At 53.8% G+C, this 15502-nt stretch overlaps 1 protein-coding gene across 1 annotated transcript in view; it reads right to left on the bottom strand.

Annotated features, from left to right (window-relative positions):
• The window catches only part of MID2 (midline 2), a 113704-nt gene that overhangs the window by 48865 nt on the left and 49337 nt on the right, over positions 1-15502 (bottom strand). The gene's annotated exons all lie outside the window — the stretch shown is intronic.

Genomic DNA, 15502 nt, shown 5'->3' on the forward strand with positions numbered 1-15502 from the left:
TGGGAAGACGCGTTATTAGTATACTTATTTATCTTTCAGTCATGAAAATGAAACAGCACAGTGCCTGCGATTCCTTCCTCAGTAGAAGCTGTAATAAGTAAGTATATAAAATCACAGAGGACTATATCAGCTCTTGTCAGCATTTTAAACACGGTCTGACAGCTGAAGTGACTGTGTGATGCATCCTAAGGAGCTACAAAATCATCCAGTGGGCCATTTGCAACACAAGGCTCGGTGCGTGGCTTGAGTTTTGAAAGGTCTGACAGCCTTTCCAAATTAATGATATCATCTGAAGAGCTTAAACACCCAATCTGAGGCTGCAAAAAGAAAATTTGGAATTTGGCACATAATTTAGGCAAATTCATGTTTGCACTTAATACACAATCAAGCTTCTGTTGCAGAAATGGAGATGAAATTCAATGAGTACTCACTTAACAGAAAGTTTAGGAAAGTGCTAGAGAGAAATTCATGGAAGATTCATACATTTCCGAGGAACATCTGGTTTCCATTCAACAATAAAAAAGACGCTTTGTGATTTTCACCAGATAGATAACGGTTTTATCAAAGATTCGCTAATTACTTCATTCAATTTCTATCACATCTCCCAAACCAAATTAGCAAAATTCAAGCAAAAAGTAATGAAAAATTGCAAGGAAGGTACCTGCTATACCCACTTCTCCTCGCTGCCTGGTCTGCATATCAATATTTAGATTCAGCTGTTCCGAAACTGAATATGAAATGCATAAAATGAATTAGAAGTAGAATTCACGCCTAACCACCGGGAGATATGTTTTGAATTACAAATACAAAATTAGCTTGAAAGTGAAGCTAAAGCTCCTGCATTCCAAATTATTGCAGAAAATGTATTGAATTCTGCAGAGATCAGAAAGATACAGCATCAGAGGTCGATGACAAATGACGGGGGAGAAATCAATCCAAGGGGAGCTTGACTTGTGTTATGACCACAACCTAGAGTTTAGCTTTACTAAGCCAAAACACTGCAGAACATGATTTTAATCTAAAATATTAATCAGCAATAAAATACATAAATTATATCTGCAAATGGCTCGTCCTCCGGATTGCCTGTTAGTCCCACCTTGTGCATTTATTTGGTCTCTCATCCTCCTTGCACTGGTGGCTTTTATCGTCTTCATCGCCACTTTGCTTCCATCCACCACGGCACGGGCATTCATTCAGCTCTTTTCCCTACAGCTTATTTCTGCCAGTTCCTCTGGCCAGGGGCTGAATACAGGCAGAGTCTGATACAGGCAGAGCTGTATCGAACATCAGATGGGTCCGTGCTCAAAGGGAGCGAATGCCGGAGAGGAGGACAGCGGGATGAGGGCTTAGGAGGAGGACAGCGCTGGGAAGGGTCACAAGCACTTGGTGCCCATGACCAAGGACGGGGAGAACGGCAGGTTCACGCCGAGGGGAAGAGCTCAGTGAGGAACCCCAAAGGAAGGAAACCTCCCCACCTGCACGAGGGGAAGGAGAAGATCCCAGTGAAGCTCCCAGACTTCAGCCTCTCACACGACCACAAAGCAGAGGCAGCTCTGGCACTGCACGTGCTGCCCACCCCTCTTCTGCCACAGCCCCCTGTTTCCAGGCAGATCAAAGGGGTTACGGACAGCTTGGCTGGGGTCCCCCATCGCATGTCACCCCCAGCCCCAACCCAGCGGGGGAAAGGGGCTGAGTGTCGAGGAAAGCCCAGCAGGCTTGGAGCCCCGCTTCAATCCCCAGGCTGCAGGGCCACGCACACAGCTCCCTGCAGGTGGGGGTCTGGAGGGTGGATCTGACCCACACCAAGTCCCTGAGAACCACTGCCCCCAGCAAAGCCCCATCCCAGACACTGTAGCTAGAGAAGGGCTGTCATACAGCTACGGTGGGGCAGGAGCTGCCCGCGCTGGGGCTGCAACACCCATCTCCAGGGCTGCAACACCCATCTCCAGGGCTGCAACACCCATCCCACCTCTGGGGCGCATCCCACCGAGGGGGACTGGGGCTCAGCATCTCCGAGCTCAGCAGTCAGAAGCACCAGAACAACCTGCCCAAGGGAGCACCCTCCCAGCACCCGCTCGCGACAGGTCACAGATGCTGACAGGGCAGGAGAGACATCGCCAAAGCTGTTTAAATATTTACTTCTCCAGCCCCAAGCTGCTCCTGCCCCCCTTTCTCATACCCTTCCACCCTCACACCCGCTCCCTCTTTCAGGGTCTCATGCTGGAGAGGGGGCACCGAGACGGCTGCAAATGAACGATAATGAAATCCAGAGCCTACTATTTGGTGCCTTCCCTCTCCCAGCGTGCCCTGAAAAACTCAGCTCCCAGCTCTGAGGATCAAACAAAATGATCAAACGCTCCAGCAGCTGTTTTTTAATTCCCCATTGCTCCAAATCCTGCGCACGCTCAAGAGCCTTTTTTTTTTTTTTTCCTTCCCATCTCTGCAGCAGAAGTAACAGGAGTTTGCAGCGGTGGGAGGAGAGCGGGCTGAGGCATGAACAGCAGGCCTGAGAAAGTCAGAAATCAAATGCATCTCTTTACCTGCCCCTACACTGAAGGATTTATCTCAGTTTAAAACCTTCTCTGGGAGTCGGACGGGTGGGCAAGTGTGGATGGGCTGGCCCCGGACGGTGGACAGAGATGCTTGTGGGACCTGGCTCTCAGGTCCTCATCATCCAGATGAGAGAAAACCCAAGGTTTCCCCAGGGGCCCTCCTGGCATGTGGCTTCCCAAGAGGTAAAGCCACAGGAGATGTGCACAGGGCAAGGGAAAGGATTAGAAAGTTCGTAGGGTCTTGCAAGGAGCACCGTAGGGACTTCAAGCGCCTGTGCCCACTGCAGCCAGGCATCACTCCCATGGCATGCCAGCACCGGAGGAGCCGCAGGGGGGAAAGGCTAGAAACCCACCCTGATATTCAGACTATTATTTTAGTCCCAAAATAGATGTACAGGCACCTCGCTCCGCATTTACATTTGCAAAACCCTATTTTTAGCAATGGGAGAGGATCTTCAAAAACGGCCGGTGGTGATAAGGAAGGCGGAAGGCATGCCGGGAGCAAACCCTCGCCGGCCTCAAGCGCCCGCCTTTGCCTTGCCTGTCCCCCTAAGGACACAGCCAGCGCTGGGAGGACGGCCTCTGCTTTACGCAGCCTGGCCACCAAACCCAACCGCCAGCTCCTGAGCCAGCTGTTTGGTGGGAGAGAAGGAAAACCCCTGCACTGCTGGGAGACAGCGCTGTAGGATAAAAGATGGAAAAGTTTCCGTAAAGTCAGGTTCCCTACACTTGAGCTACATTTCTCCTCAAATTTGAGACATTTAAGCTCTTGGCAGGGGCAGAAGGGGAGACAAAAGACCAGAGAAGCTCCTACAGACCCCAGAGCAAAGATCTACTTACTTTATTTTTGGGGGCAGGGTTTTCCAAGGGTTCCCTTCCTTCCGAGGGAGAGCCTGACGGACAGGGGACCCCAAAAATGGGGAAGATTTCACAGGGAAACGTCCCTAGGAAAGTTGCACCACTTGGTGGCATCATTCTCAAAAGCTTGGGCGAGTGGGGACAGTTTGCCTCATGGGTATCGCAGCGATTAGAAGCATCAAATTATCTTCCGCAGCACACAACAAACAACACTAATGGTAGGGATAATGTCAAGCAGAATTACATTGGATTTTAAACAGCACTGATAGCACATGTTAAGCAGACATATAATTAGCACTGTGGCGCCTTGATAATATTAATAACGTAGCTAATTATACTGATATAAATAGCAAGATTAATTGTCACAAAACATCAGTATCAGGCTTTGAAAGGCATCCCCAAACCTTGCCACTGTTTGTCAGCACTCGGGCACCGGGGCCGAGTAACAGACAGCAGCAAAACATTCTCGAGGGCTTGATTTATCCCTCGGCGAGGCTCCCTCCCGCCCAGGACGGCAGCAGCTCCCCCTTGGCACCCCTCCAGCGCACGCCAAGGGAGGGGGCCCGGGCTGCCCACCCTGCACGGCACAGAGGTGGCATTCGGTCGGCAAGGCAGGGAGCACGTCCATTCCCCTGGGAGCCGGGATTGCTCGTGGACAGGCCACCGGCCGAGCAGCCGTCCTGTCCCCTCCGTGCCCTGTGGCACTCGGTGGGGTGGGGAGCCCCGGCCAGGGCAGCTGCCCCAGCCCTGCACCCGACAGCACCCAGCCCTGGGCTCCGACGGGCTCTGATGGAGGGAGCCGGAGCGGAGCAGGCAACGGCAGCAGGAGGGCAAAGCCCAGCGCTGAGCGATGCAAGGTCCCCCCCAATCAAGAACACGCCTGAACACCCCGAGGACAGCCAGGACGTTCTTGGAGCTGCCGTCCCTCTTCAGCCCTTGTAGTCTTGTTTGCTTTAGATTTACATCACTCTACTGACTGGCTTGTCTGAAGGAAATAAACCCAGCTACTTCTCCCTTCTAATAACCTGAAGACAAATGAAGAGAGGCGTTGTAAGCCGTTGCAAGAAAAATGTTTTTGCATCGGGGCATTTGCTACGTCCCTGTTCACGGGAGCAAAAAGAGACCCTGAGGCTGATTTAGAAACCCGCATCCCAGTGCTGCGCAAAGGTCTGTGCAAAGGTAGGACGGTGACAAATGGGAACAATTAAGCACAACGTGCGCTTTGCGAGACTGAACCTCTCATCTGCAGTTGTCTCCTGCCGTTAGGCTGCTTCGTTAAGTGGAAGGGCTAGCAGGGAGTGCAGTGCTGCTACCAGCAAAGGATGGGCTGGAGGGCGACCATCGCAGCATAAGGTCTCTCCTCCTCACTTCTCTTTGTGGAAGAGCAAATTTGGACGGAAAAACTAGGAGGAGCTGGGCAGAAGGGGCACAAATGTAAAGCCCATGGAGGCTGCTGTCTAAATAACTTCCTCCCAAATTCCTGCTTCGTGCGGGACTTGCCTGCACTGAACAAACTTTTCCACCTTTCTGGCACCAGCACATGAAAGCCTCCGGGGGCACGTTCAAGACCTCCACGTTTAGTCCGGCTATTCCACGTTCCATGGGGAACTTGCCCTGCATTTTCTCCCTGCCTCGCTCCAAGCCACGCCGTGGGGAGAAGGAGCCGTTCAGCTGCGCGAGCTTTGAGGGTGCTCCGGGCTCCCCCCATCCCAGCACCTGGCTGCGGGGGCAGAAGCCAGGGCCATGGGAAAGCTGAGCGCCGGCGCTGGGCTTGCTCCCCCGCTCCCATCCACGTCAGCCAGCCCAGCCAAGCTGCTGCTGGCAGGGCACATTGCGAGCGCTGCCAAAGCGTGAAGAAGGACGCAAACCCTCAGGTTTCTCTTGGAAGCAGATACAACGCGCCAACCAACTGCCCGGGATGGGGCTTATTTTGGCTGATTTGTTGCTTATGTTAAGCCACGGTGAGACTGTTAAAAACAGAGTTGGAGATGTTGAGATAGACGAACACCAGTACAAACTCAGCCTCAGGGTAAACGCACTGACTTCAGCAGGGTTACGCTGCGAGAAGACTTTAACTCCTTGTGCAGATGCCAGCACCAGAGAGTCCCATTCCTTCTGCCTGCTTTTTCCCTTTGCTGCTGTTTTGCTGCTGGAAAAGCAAGCAAAATGCCTAAACCCACCAAAAAGTCACCAGAAACATCACTAAGCAACGGGACAGACAGCACTTTTGGAGTTTCTTCTGTGGCCAGAGCCTTAGCGCTGCTTGGGGACCCCCTTTTCCCCTGCAACATATGGGATGCTACAGCGGACTTCGTCAGAGCTGCGTAGGGGACACTGCACTTACAAAGCTTGTGCATCCAAGATTCCCGTCAGACCAGGCAGCACCGCGGCTGCTGCAGAAATCCCGGGCAAGCAAGCTCACCAGCAGCGCATCTGGGGCGAGCAAAGCCTGCGCGCTTCCTCCAGCACAGCCAGGGCACTGCAGGGATGACTCCAATGGGTCGAGCCCTGTGCTGGCGCAGCCGGGCCGAGCCTGCAGCATCCTCCTGCGCGTCCCTGCACGCTTCCCGGGGCTGCCCCGGCCAAACGCAAGCGGCCAGCCCGGGCCGCGGAGCGCCTTTTATTTTTTGGCTTATCTGGCAGATCTCAGGCACCAGCCCCGCAGATTACACAAGCTCCAACGTCTTACAGCAACGGGCACGAGGGAAAACGTCTGAACAGGTTTTCCTTCCTGGAGAAAACAGCCCTGCCTGCTGCAAGCTGCCCTCCCCAGCCCGCGCTGCCCGCTGCTCGAGGGCCGGGGACACAGCGCGGCGCTGGCAGATGCCCCAAAGCGCCCGAGGACAGCGCGTTTGGGCAGTCCGCATACAGCCACCGTGTGCCCAGCCCTGCCTTCAGCCAGCCCCTGGAGCCCTGCTGATCCCTCCAGAATCAAGACCCCAGGCCAGCCAGCACGCCCGGGCAACGCCGAGCACCCCGGGAGCTCCCCACCCCGTTCCACGCTGCTGAACGGACTCTGCTAAAGCCTTTGTGAAGGCCACCTTGAGGAGAAAGGCCCAAAACCAGCCAAAGACAGACTTTTCAAAAAGTTACAACATCTGGAAAACGCGGAGGGGAGGGACCGCTGGAGCCTTCGAGCCAAGCACAAGGGTAACCGCTCATGCCAAAACCTGTTTCAGCTGCTTTAAGCTTGGCTAAAACTTCACCCAGTGAAGTATAAAGCTCCTGTCAGTCCTTGTTCCCTCCTCAAGGAGAAAACCATCCGTTTCTGATGATGAGAAAAGGAAAAATTCTCTTTCCTCCTCCGCACTAGGAAGGAAAGCCCTAAAATTTCAGTTATTTCCCTAGAAAACTCAAAGGATCCGTGCTCTCAGTCAAAGTTGAGGTTTGGAGGGCAGGGTTAGCTGTTCGTCTGGAAAAAACCCAAATGTACCAAGGCGATGAGCTGCTGCGAGGCTTTGGTGCATCCCCCAGGGATTTTTGGCGAGCTGCCCCAGAGTCCTCATCTCTCAAATCCAGCAGCCCAGGCTTTGCCATCCCAGTGCCACCACTGTCCTCACCCTCGCCCCAGTCACTCTCAGCTCTCCCTTCTCCTCCTTTCCAGCTCAGCTCCTGCCTGCCTCGGCTCAAACCAGGCAGCAGACAGCAGGCAGGACGGCGAGGGCCAGCACGGCAGGGTGCAGGCACCCACCTGCATTGCCCAGCACGCTGGGGCATGGACAGCCTGCGCAGCACCAGGCACCGCGAGGGAGCAGAGGGCCCAAAGAAATGGACCTGGGGAGGTTTTGGCTGCTGGGACCACAGCAATCTCCAAGCACACGTCACTTCAGACCTCGCAGAAGCCCAGGGATAGAGCAGGACAACAGCAGAAGGCTCACAAGACACAGGACCAAGTGAAACTGGTCTTTGCAAAGCAGGGGGCTTGTCTATAGAAGAGGCATCCGGATTTATTTTACCTGTAGTCATAACTGCCTGTGATAACCTCTGGCTTCCTCTAGCCCTGTTCTCTGATACAACCAAATCATTTTGCAAAAACACAGAAACAAAAAAAAAACCCAAAACCCAAACCCCAGAAACCAAAAAGCGCACACCCAATTTCAGCCTTTTACACTGGAAAATTTCACCCTGAAGAGTGGTGATTTGGCGAAGTTACTGCAAACACCATCTAATAAAAGAAAGAAGCAGCGTTAGCGACTCGCCCAGCAGCATACGCTGCTGCAGACTGGATGCACGCTGAAAAGGCAAATGCCTTTGTACAGAGGCAAATGCCTCCTGTATGATGTACGGCTGTAACAGAGCTACAGTGCTACAATGCAGAGGCTTCAAATAAAGCTGCTAAAGCTGTGCAACACAGAAGTATTAACGGAGTAGCAGGTGAGCATCCGGAATAAACACAAACCAAATCCCTGGGCTCGGACCTGCAGCTGGGCTGACATAACACATTAATGCAACGAATAGATCTTAACCTGCATAACAAAAGCCCTACGGAAAGCATCTCGCTGCTACGTGCAGCACCGGCTTTGGGAAGCACAAAATCTCGGCGAGTTCAGAATGGAAAAACCTGCGGAACTTCTCGTGTGGCTGAGGCGGCTCTGAAAGAATAAGCGGCTGATGTAAACCCGCCAGCAGCATTCATCCCCCCGCACCAAGCCATCCACTGTGCCTCACCTAAGCGAGGGCCAGCCCTTCGCAGCCTCTGCTGTACAACGCAGCAGCACTCTGCACTGAAATGGGATTAAGCATCGCACTCTTTTACTCACCTCCCTCCTACCGCCAGCCCATATGCTTGATAACCATCAGCCAGCCATCCCCCGAACCGTAAGGTTTACAGAATCCCAGTGTTCTTACCTGCTTCCTGTCTTTTGAGTCTTTAAAGGTCACAAAACTGTGTATTTAAAAAGCAAGATGAGCTTCTCTTACAGCCCCGGGATTCCCATGGCTGCAGACTTAAGAATAATATAGATGCCGAGAGATGTGGGGAGCGGAGCATGATCCAGCAGACACCCTGCCTGGGGGGAGAGACCCCCCATCACCCACCACATTATTCCCAACTGTGCTGTTTTGGGTGTCACAGCTAGGTTTCGTGATGCCTTGCAACTCCGTTTCTGGGCACTACGAGCAATATGCCCACCAAAAAGCACAGCTGAGCCTGGATAGCCGCTGCAGACCTGCTCTGCTCCATGCTGAAAACCCCTCACCAACTGCAATGAGCAGCAGCGTTTCAGGCACAACTTCCCCCCGCAACACCCAGGGAGCCCCAAGGGCATGCAACAGGTCACACCCCAAATCTGCCCGGGGCCAGCTTCCAGCTGGCAGGCAGCAGAAACCCGCACAAGGGTGTCCGACCCAAGCAAAGGCACGGCAGGACCCTCTCATCCCGGTCCCAACCACTGCAGCACCCTCCTGCCCGGTGCACGCCGGCTGCTGAGCCAGCTGCAACGCTCCTCTGCTGCAAGGGGCACAACAAATAAGTAAATCGTGCTTGTTCTGCAGGACACAGCAGCTCCACAATATACTATTTTTATTGCCCGAGTCAGTGGCTTGGAGAACAATGTTTTTCCAACGCGGGCTGGCTCCTATCATTTAAATGAAAAACAGGCCTCGGTGGAAACTAATACAAAGGGAAAGAAAGCAACAGCACCTTCCTTTGGTTTTGCTGAACTGACACGTAGCTGCACTTGGCGGCATTCAAATCACAGCTCAGCAAGCGCGGAGGGGGTGGAGGGAGAGTGTGCACTGGTCTCCCTGCTGTGTTTGTATTCGGGTGTTTACCAGCAGCGTGGCAGTTGCTGCGAGCAGCCCCGCGGAAAGCCGGCACTGCCGAACAGGGGGCTGGCGAGCGACGGGGAATCAGGAGTGCGCGCAGCATCAGCAGGCAGCGCGCTGGGAAGGGAAGTCCAGCCGGCCCCCGCGAGCAGAAAAAAGGGCTCGTTATTTTTTGCTTTTAGTTTCTGGTGCCAAGGCAAGGGCCCAGCTGCAGGCCCTGCCCCGCGGTACCGCAGATCCAGGCTGCCGGCGTCTCCCATCGTGTTTTTGAGTGGTGGTCGCGGCTTCCAGCTGCCCCCGGTGATGGGGCTCTGCCCAGCTCGGAGGGAGAGTCCCCCCAGGGAGCAGCCTTCGTGCATTTTAATTGATGGGAAAGACCTCCAGATAAGGCTTGCGTGGCCAACAGCTCTGCTATTCCTCTCACCTATATCCCTGATCCAATAACGGCATTACCCCTCGCTGCAAACTTTGCCTTGCTTTATCTCCGAGACAGGCACGCCGCCCTCCAGCACTCACTCCTGAAGGTTTCCCTTCAGTCCAGGCTTACTGTGTCAAAGTAATTTTTTCTAAAATGGTCTTCTGAGCACTCTAGCAAGCCACAGAGAGCTGCCACCAGAAAAGCATTTACTTGCAAGCCCAAGAGCCAGCCACAAAAGGCTGGGGCGGGCGTTATACCAAAGCCCCCTCACAGGCAGCTGCCTTCTGCTTGGCTGCTAGCGCTGAAGCAATGCTGGGGTTGGAAAGCTTATCGTTTCCCTTTGCAATTTACATCCCAAAGTCGAGCTGATTATTTCTCACAGATACTTTGAAGCAGAGAGGAAACAGATCTGCTTTCTGGCACAGCCGGTAAAGGGGAGCCGGGAGCATCGCGGGCAGGGGCCCCAGGGCCACCCACTTACCCTTGGGGCAGGCTGCCGGAGGGCGCAGCGCCAGTATTACCCCCTCCTCACACACTCAAACCTTCTCCTCACGCACAAGGTTTTCCAGCGCGGACCGAGTAGTGCTTCGAGCCTCGGGCAGCCGGCTTTTCACCCTGTGAGAGCTAAAGCTCAGACACCCCAGGGGCCAGGAAGCTGCTACAGCACCGAGCTGGAGCGAGCATCACTTGGGTGCGGCAGTGAGATGAAAGCTTTCGGAGGGGCGTGCGGCATCCCCGCGGGCAGCTCCCTGCCCCGGCAGCTCCGGGACAGCAGCAGAAAGTCGCAGGCTGCCAAGCCCAGGCGTTCAGTCTTGGTGAGTCAGAGGCCAAGTGAGTCACGAGACCAGCTGGAAAATCCCAAGACTTTCAGAAAATAAATAAATACCTCGTGGGTACCCTTTATTTGCCACCTAGCGCTTTTTGCAAGCCTTTGGAGTGGATTCGAGTCAGCTTTTGAGCTTCTCTCCAAAGTCTCAGAATAACACGCAAACCAGCCCTGTGATGCTTTGACATGAAAGCTGAGGCTCTCGCGTCCCCTCTCCTCCCCGGGGGGTGGGCTTTCCAAAACCCTCCCAGATAACTGGGTAAGCACTTGCACCGGTGGCACCATTTGCCCCAGCTGCAGTCCCACTGGGGACCGGGAAGGCTGGAGCTTTACCTGGCTTTGGTCGGAAGCAGCTAGGCATTAACGGCACAGGGAGCGATGCAGGGAGCTGCCACAGAGCATCCCTGCTCCTCAGGTCTCGGGCTTGCTCCCAAACCACACCGGGCACGGAGAGGGGGGTCAGGCAAGCCCGAAAGCTCCTGCAGCAGCTCCCGGAGGAAGGTCAGCAGCAGAGCAATGACTTGGGAGGACTCTGCACATGGAAGGAATAAGGAGAGTTCCCACATCCAGCAAAATCGCAGCCTCGCCTCTCCGCACCCTTTGCCACGGTAACAGGAGCACAGGAGCTCGTCTGTCGTCAGCCGAGGCACCCAAGACATTTTCTGTAGCAGATCCATGCGTTATTATAAAGAAACGCTGGCACGGTAAACACGGCCCCTGCCCGCTCCCCCAGCCCCCTCCCTCTCCAGCAGCTTCTTTCCTGCACATTCACCAATGGGTCAAAAGACTCTTTCAAAATTTAGCAGTGTCAAGGCACAAAAATAAAACAACCACACTGATCTTCCTGGCAGAGCCCTCCACAAAGAGGGTTACTCAGAAAACTTTTATCTAGCTTTCTTTTCTTTCCTTTATTTTTTTCCCCAGTCCCCTCATCTTTCTTTAAAAGCTAATCTTTGCTAACGGGAACTTTTTGTTCCCTCTGACACTGCAAATATATGTGTTGGCAAGCATGTCTGCGAGCATACATCTTCTGTAAGAGGCCTTGTCACAGGCTTTGAAACCAGCCCCATTAGCATTTTATTTCTATTTTTCAACTGCAGTGTTTTACAACAGTTTAAAAAGCAGATATTGAGCACTAAATAACTCTCACCAACAGATATTATTATAGGTGTAAGGGATCTTTTCACTTACCCAGGAAGAATTATCCAAGGTTGAACAAAGCTCAGCTGTGGATAAGTTGAAAGATAAACTCCCTGGTTGGGCATGACTCGGATTTAAATTATTTAAAAAGCTGTCACTTTTATTACTCTCTATTCTCCCTACTTTTCCCCGCTTTCCTTGTGCCTCAGCCCAGCAGTGAATGAAGCTCGGAGCGGAGGCTGACCTCTCTGGCAGGACCGCCACCAAACGCCCATCGTTAGGGAAAGACCCTGAAGTGTACAAACCCATCTGCCGTTGTCACATCACCCCCAAAATAATCTAGAAGATCTATAGACACTAATTACAGTGATTTTAGACTTAACAGCCTCTCCACACAACCCCAGCAGTGGATATGCCACTACCACAGCGATGCTCAGAAGGAACCGCCCTTAAACCATGCGAAAACCAGCAAAGTCTTTCCCAAACCAGGAGCTGTGCCGAGCTGAGTTACCGTTCCTGCAGACCGTCCCGCCCGGCGGCTGCTGCACCCTGCCACGGCCGAGCCCCATGGCCAGCAAGCCGGTGCCGGTGCTTGCCACAGGAGGCCATTCCCAGCAGGACGGGGAATTTAAAAAGACCTGCCGGGGATGCCACTGTGACCCCATTGCCCAGCAAGAGGGAAACCTTGGGGCTTTCCCTCTCAGTTTATCTGGGTTTTGGCTCCATGCACAGAGCCCAGGTAGAGCTGTGGAAGAGCTCTTCCCTCCTGCAGGCATCCAGGAGCCGCTGCCTGCCTCCCCATCGCCTCTTCTCTGCAATAAGCCATACCCGGGGGGACGGCAGCACCCGTCTTCAGTGAATTTCCCACCAGCTCCATAAACCCAGAAGCCCACACGCAGCCGCAGCTTTGCTGTGTTAACCTCGAGCCCCGGCAGCGCGCCGAGCAGCCCCGGTGGCACAGCCAGCACTGGCTTCTCCTTGCAGCTCCGTCAGAAGCTTTCCAAGCACCAGGCATCGCGCTTTAAAAAGATCACCCCATTTAAAAAAAAAAAAATATATATATATAAAAAATGCACAGGTTGCAGGGTGAGGTTTTTGGCCCAATAAGGATTTAATGGAAGCACACACGGGTCGGGGCAGTGCCTGGCTTTAGCTTCTGCCTTCCCCACTCTGCTCTCCAAGAACAGCCAGCAGTCCCACAGGACATTCCCGCAGGCTCCGGCACAGCACAAACAGATTCAAGCACCAAATCATGCCCAGATCCTGGTGCAAACTAATTTTTAATTCTCTTTGCTTCACTTTCCTCACCAGCAAACTCCCGGGGAGCCTGCAAGAACTGCTTGCAGCGGCTGGACGCTGCCAGGCAAAGTCCCTTGCCGGAGCTCGGCGAGACGGGCTGCGCGGGCACACGCCGGCCTCGGAAGATTTCGATTCATGCCTCCCCTGTCCCATTTGGGGGGGGGAGGGGAAGGACAAGTTTTGCACCGGGAATAACATCCCCTTCCCTCCAAATATCCCGCATGGTCCATCTGTTACAGAGACACTGTTCTGAGAGGGGTCATGGCACGCTGCTGCACGCTCGCCCTACCCTCTGCTCCAGCCACGAGCAGAAAGGAAATAAGGGAAAGGTTTCTTGCACTTCAATAAGTAAAGCTTCAAAACAAGTCCAAGCCTTGCATCCCACAGGAAAGCTCGTGGAGGAAGAGCTCGGTCTGTCACCACAGCAAAAGCTCAGGCCATAGCCCTCCCTCCCCCATTTCTAACCCGCTGCCAAATCATGCCCGCATGCTGCTGCTGAGCAGCAGGTTCGATCTGCTCGCTGCTCGCTTCAACACTGAAGAAGCCGTGTTTTTCTACGCAGAAAAGAAAGCCAAAGAGCCACAGTATCCCTAGGGAAGAGAAACAGCTATATCCCGATACGTCTTTCCTTCTCCTCCTTGGCAATATGCAATTAAAATAGTTACAGCTTTCACGGCCACCCCCCCCCGCACTGTAACGCTTCCCCAGCCCCAGACTGCACCCTGCGTCCCCCCCATCCCCGCCGCTCCCAGCAAACACCTTCAGTCCTTAATTATACACGAAGGGAAGACTCTGCATCACCTCGTTATCGAGGCAAACTCAGATAGGGAAAGGACCCCCAAGTTGTTTTTAAAGGGTCCGTTGCAAATGCAAGTGACCCCTGGCTAAGGACACGCGATTCATTCATAAATGCCCAGAAACTGTCGTGTGTCCAAGCAGCAATTCTCCACGGGACGTGTTCTCCACCCAAGAGAGATGTTCAGCTCCTCCCAGCAAGAGCACATGCTGCTCCAAAAAGCTTCCTGGCAACGCCCGGTGGTAAAAAAGGAAAATAAAAAAGATAAAAATGCAGGTGGTTCTAGGCCTGGATCATAACTGCACTGCTTTGGGTGGGATATTTTGCTATGTTTCAAAAGATAACTCCATATTCACGTGAAAACCCCATGTTGCCCTGCTGCTGAGGCTGGCCAAGCCCTGGCCACGCCATGGTGAAGCAGCTCTGCAGCAGAGCACCTTCCCGCTCTGCTCAAACCTGAGTTTTGATGAAAGGGGGGGAAAAAACCCCAGCCCGGCCCATGCCATCCGAGCCGGGGTCAGGCAAGGCTGGAAAAAGCTCGCTCCTATCTTCATGCTGCCAAGCCCCTTCCAAAGGGGATGGGGGGGGGAGATGGGTGGGAAAGGGGGTAGTTCCCACATCAGCTTTCCATCTTCCTTTCCTAAGGCCCTGGTCCAATATAAAAGGGGCTTTGTCCACGCTGCTGTATTAAAACCGCACGGCTTCCTTTGCCAGGACACCACCGAGCAACGCTAGAGCAGAGGAGCTGGTTTCATTGATAATTTATGAGACAATTTATTTCAATGATGCGCTTGAGCGCAACACCTCACTGGGGGCTGCCCATTACCAGCAGGCTGAAGAAGCTCCAGGACTCATTCAAACCCTGCAGCAAAGGATAAAGCATGGAAATAAGGGCTGCAAAGCAGCAGGGAGATGAGAGGAAGGCAGCGTGGGCAGGCTTCAACATGCCGAAATGGCACATTTCAATGGCTTACTGGAAAGACTGGCCCACATTGACTTTCAGGGGCAAGGTCTGAGTTCCCATGTGAGGAGCCCACCAATCCCCCAGCACGTGTCCCCTCCAGCAAATCCCTCCTGGGATGCACAGAGATGCTCTCACTGACGTCTCTCTTAGCAAGTGGTACAAATTCAGCATATCGAAACCCCGTGCTCAGAGTTTTGACCCAAAGGCATCATCCACCTTGTGCTCCATCAGAGTGGTGTCATCAAGCCAATGCTTGCCATCACCCCAGAAGTCACGACCCAAGGGAGAGCAGACCCAGCACCTCCGTGAGCAGAAATAACCATTTTTATTTCCATCTGTCAAGGGATACCTTCTGCTTAAGGATGCTCCTCTCTGAAGCCCAAAAAAAGCCCAGAGGGAGAGCCTGGGCCCAAAATAACCCACACAGCAACGCACGTGCACCTTCTGGCTTTTGGCTATGACTCAACCAGCAATGCACCCAAAGCGGCTCCGGGGCAGTCTGGCATGTGCCGCGGTGAAGGAGAGGCAGAGCCAGGCGCCTGGCAATAACCCCAATGAAAATCCACCCTGAAACCACCTCCCAGGCAGCACAAACAGCGACCTGGCCGGCGGCGAGAGCCGCCCCGCAGACGCGCTGCTTTGCCTTTTCATCCACTCTTCCCTCCACGCGGAAGACGAAGCCGCCCCAATTTCCTCGGAGCCCATTTTTGGGGGGCGTACAAAGCACTCCACGCTGGCTCTCTGACGCTCTCTCCAGCAGCACCTGGCTCGCAACAGCAGCGCGGGGGATTTTCATTTACATCTGGGACAGCGCAGGCGGCAGCTTCAGGAAAAGCCACCCCACACCAGGAACAAGGAGGAGAGACCGAGAACAGCCTCATTC

This window comes from Gymnogyps californianus, chromosome 9, assembly GCF_018139145.2.
Source record: "Gymnogyps californianus isolate 813 chromosome 9, ASM1813914v2, whole genome shotgun sequence".
Lineage (NCBI taxonomy): Eukaryota > Metazoa > Chordata > Aves > Accipitriformes > Cathartidae > Gymnogyps > Gymnogyps californianus.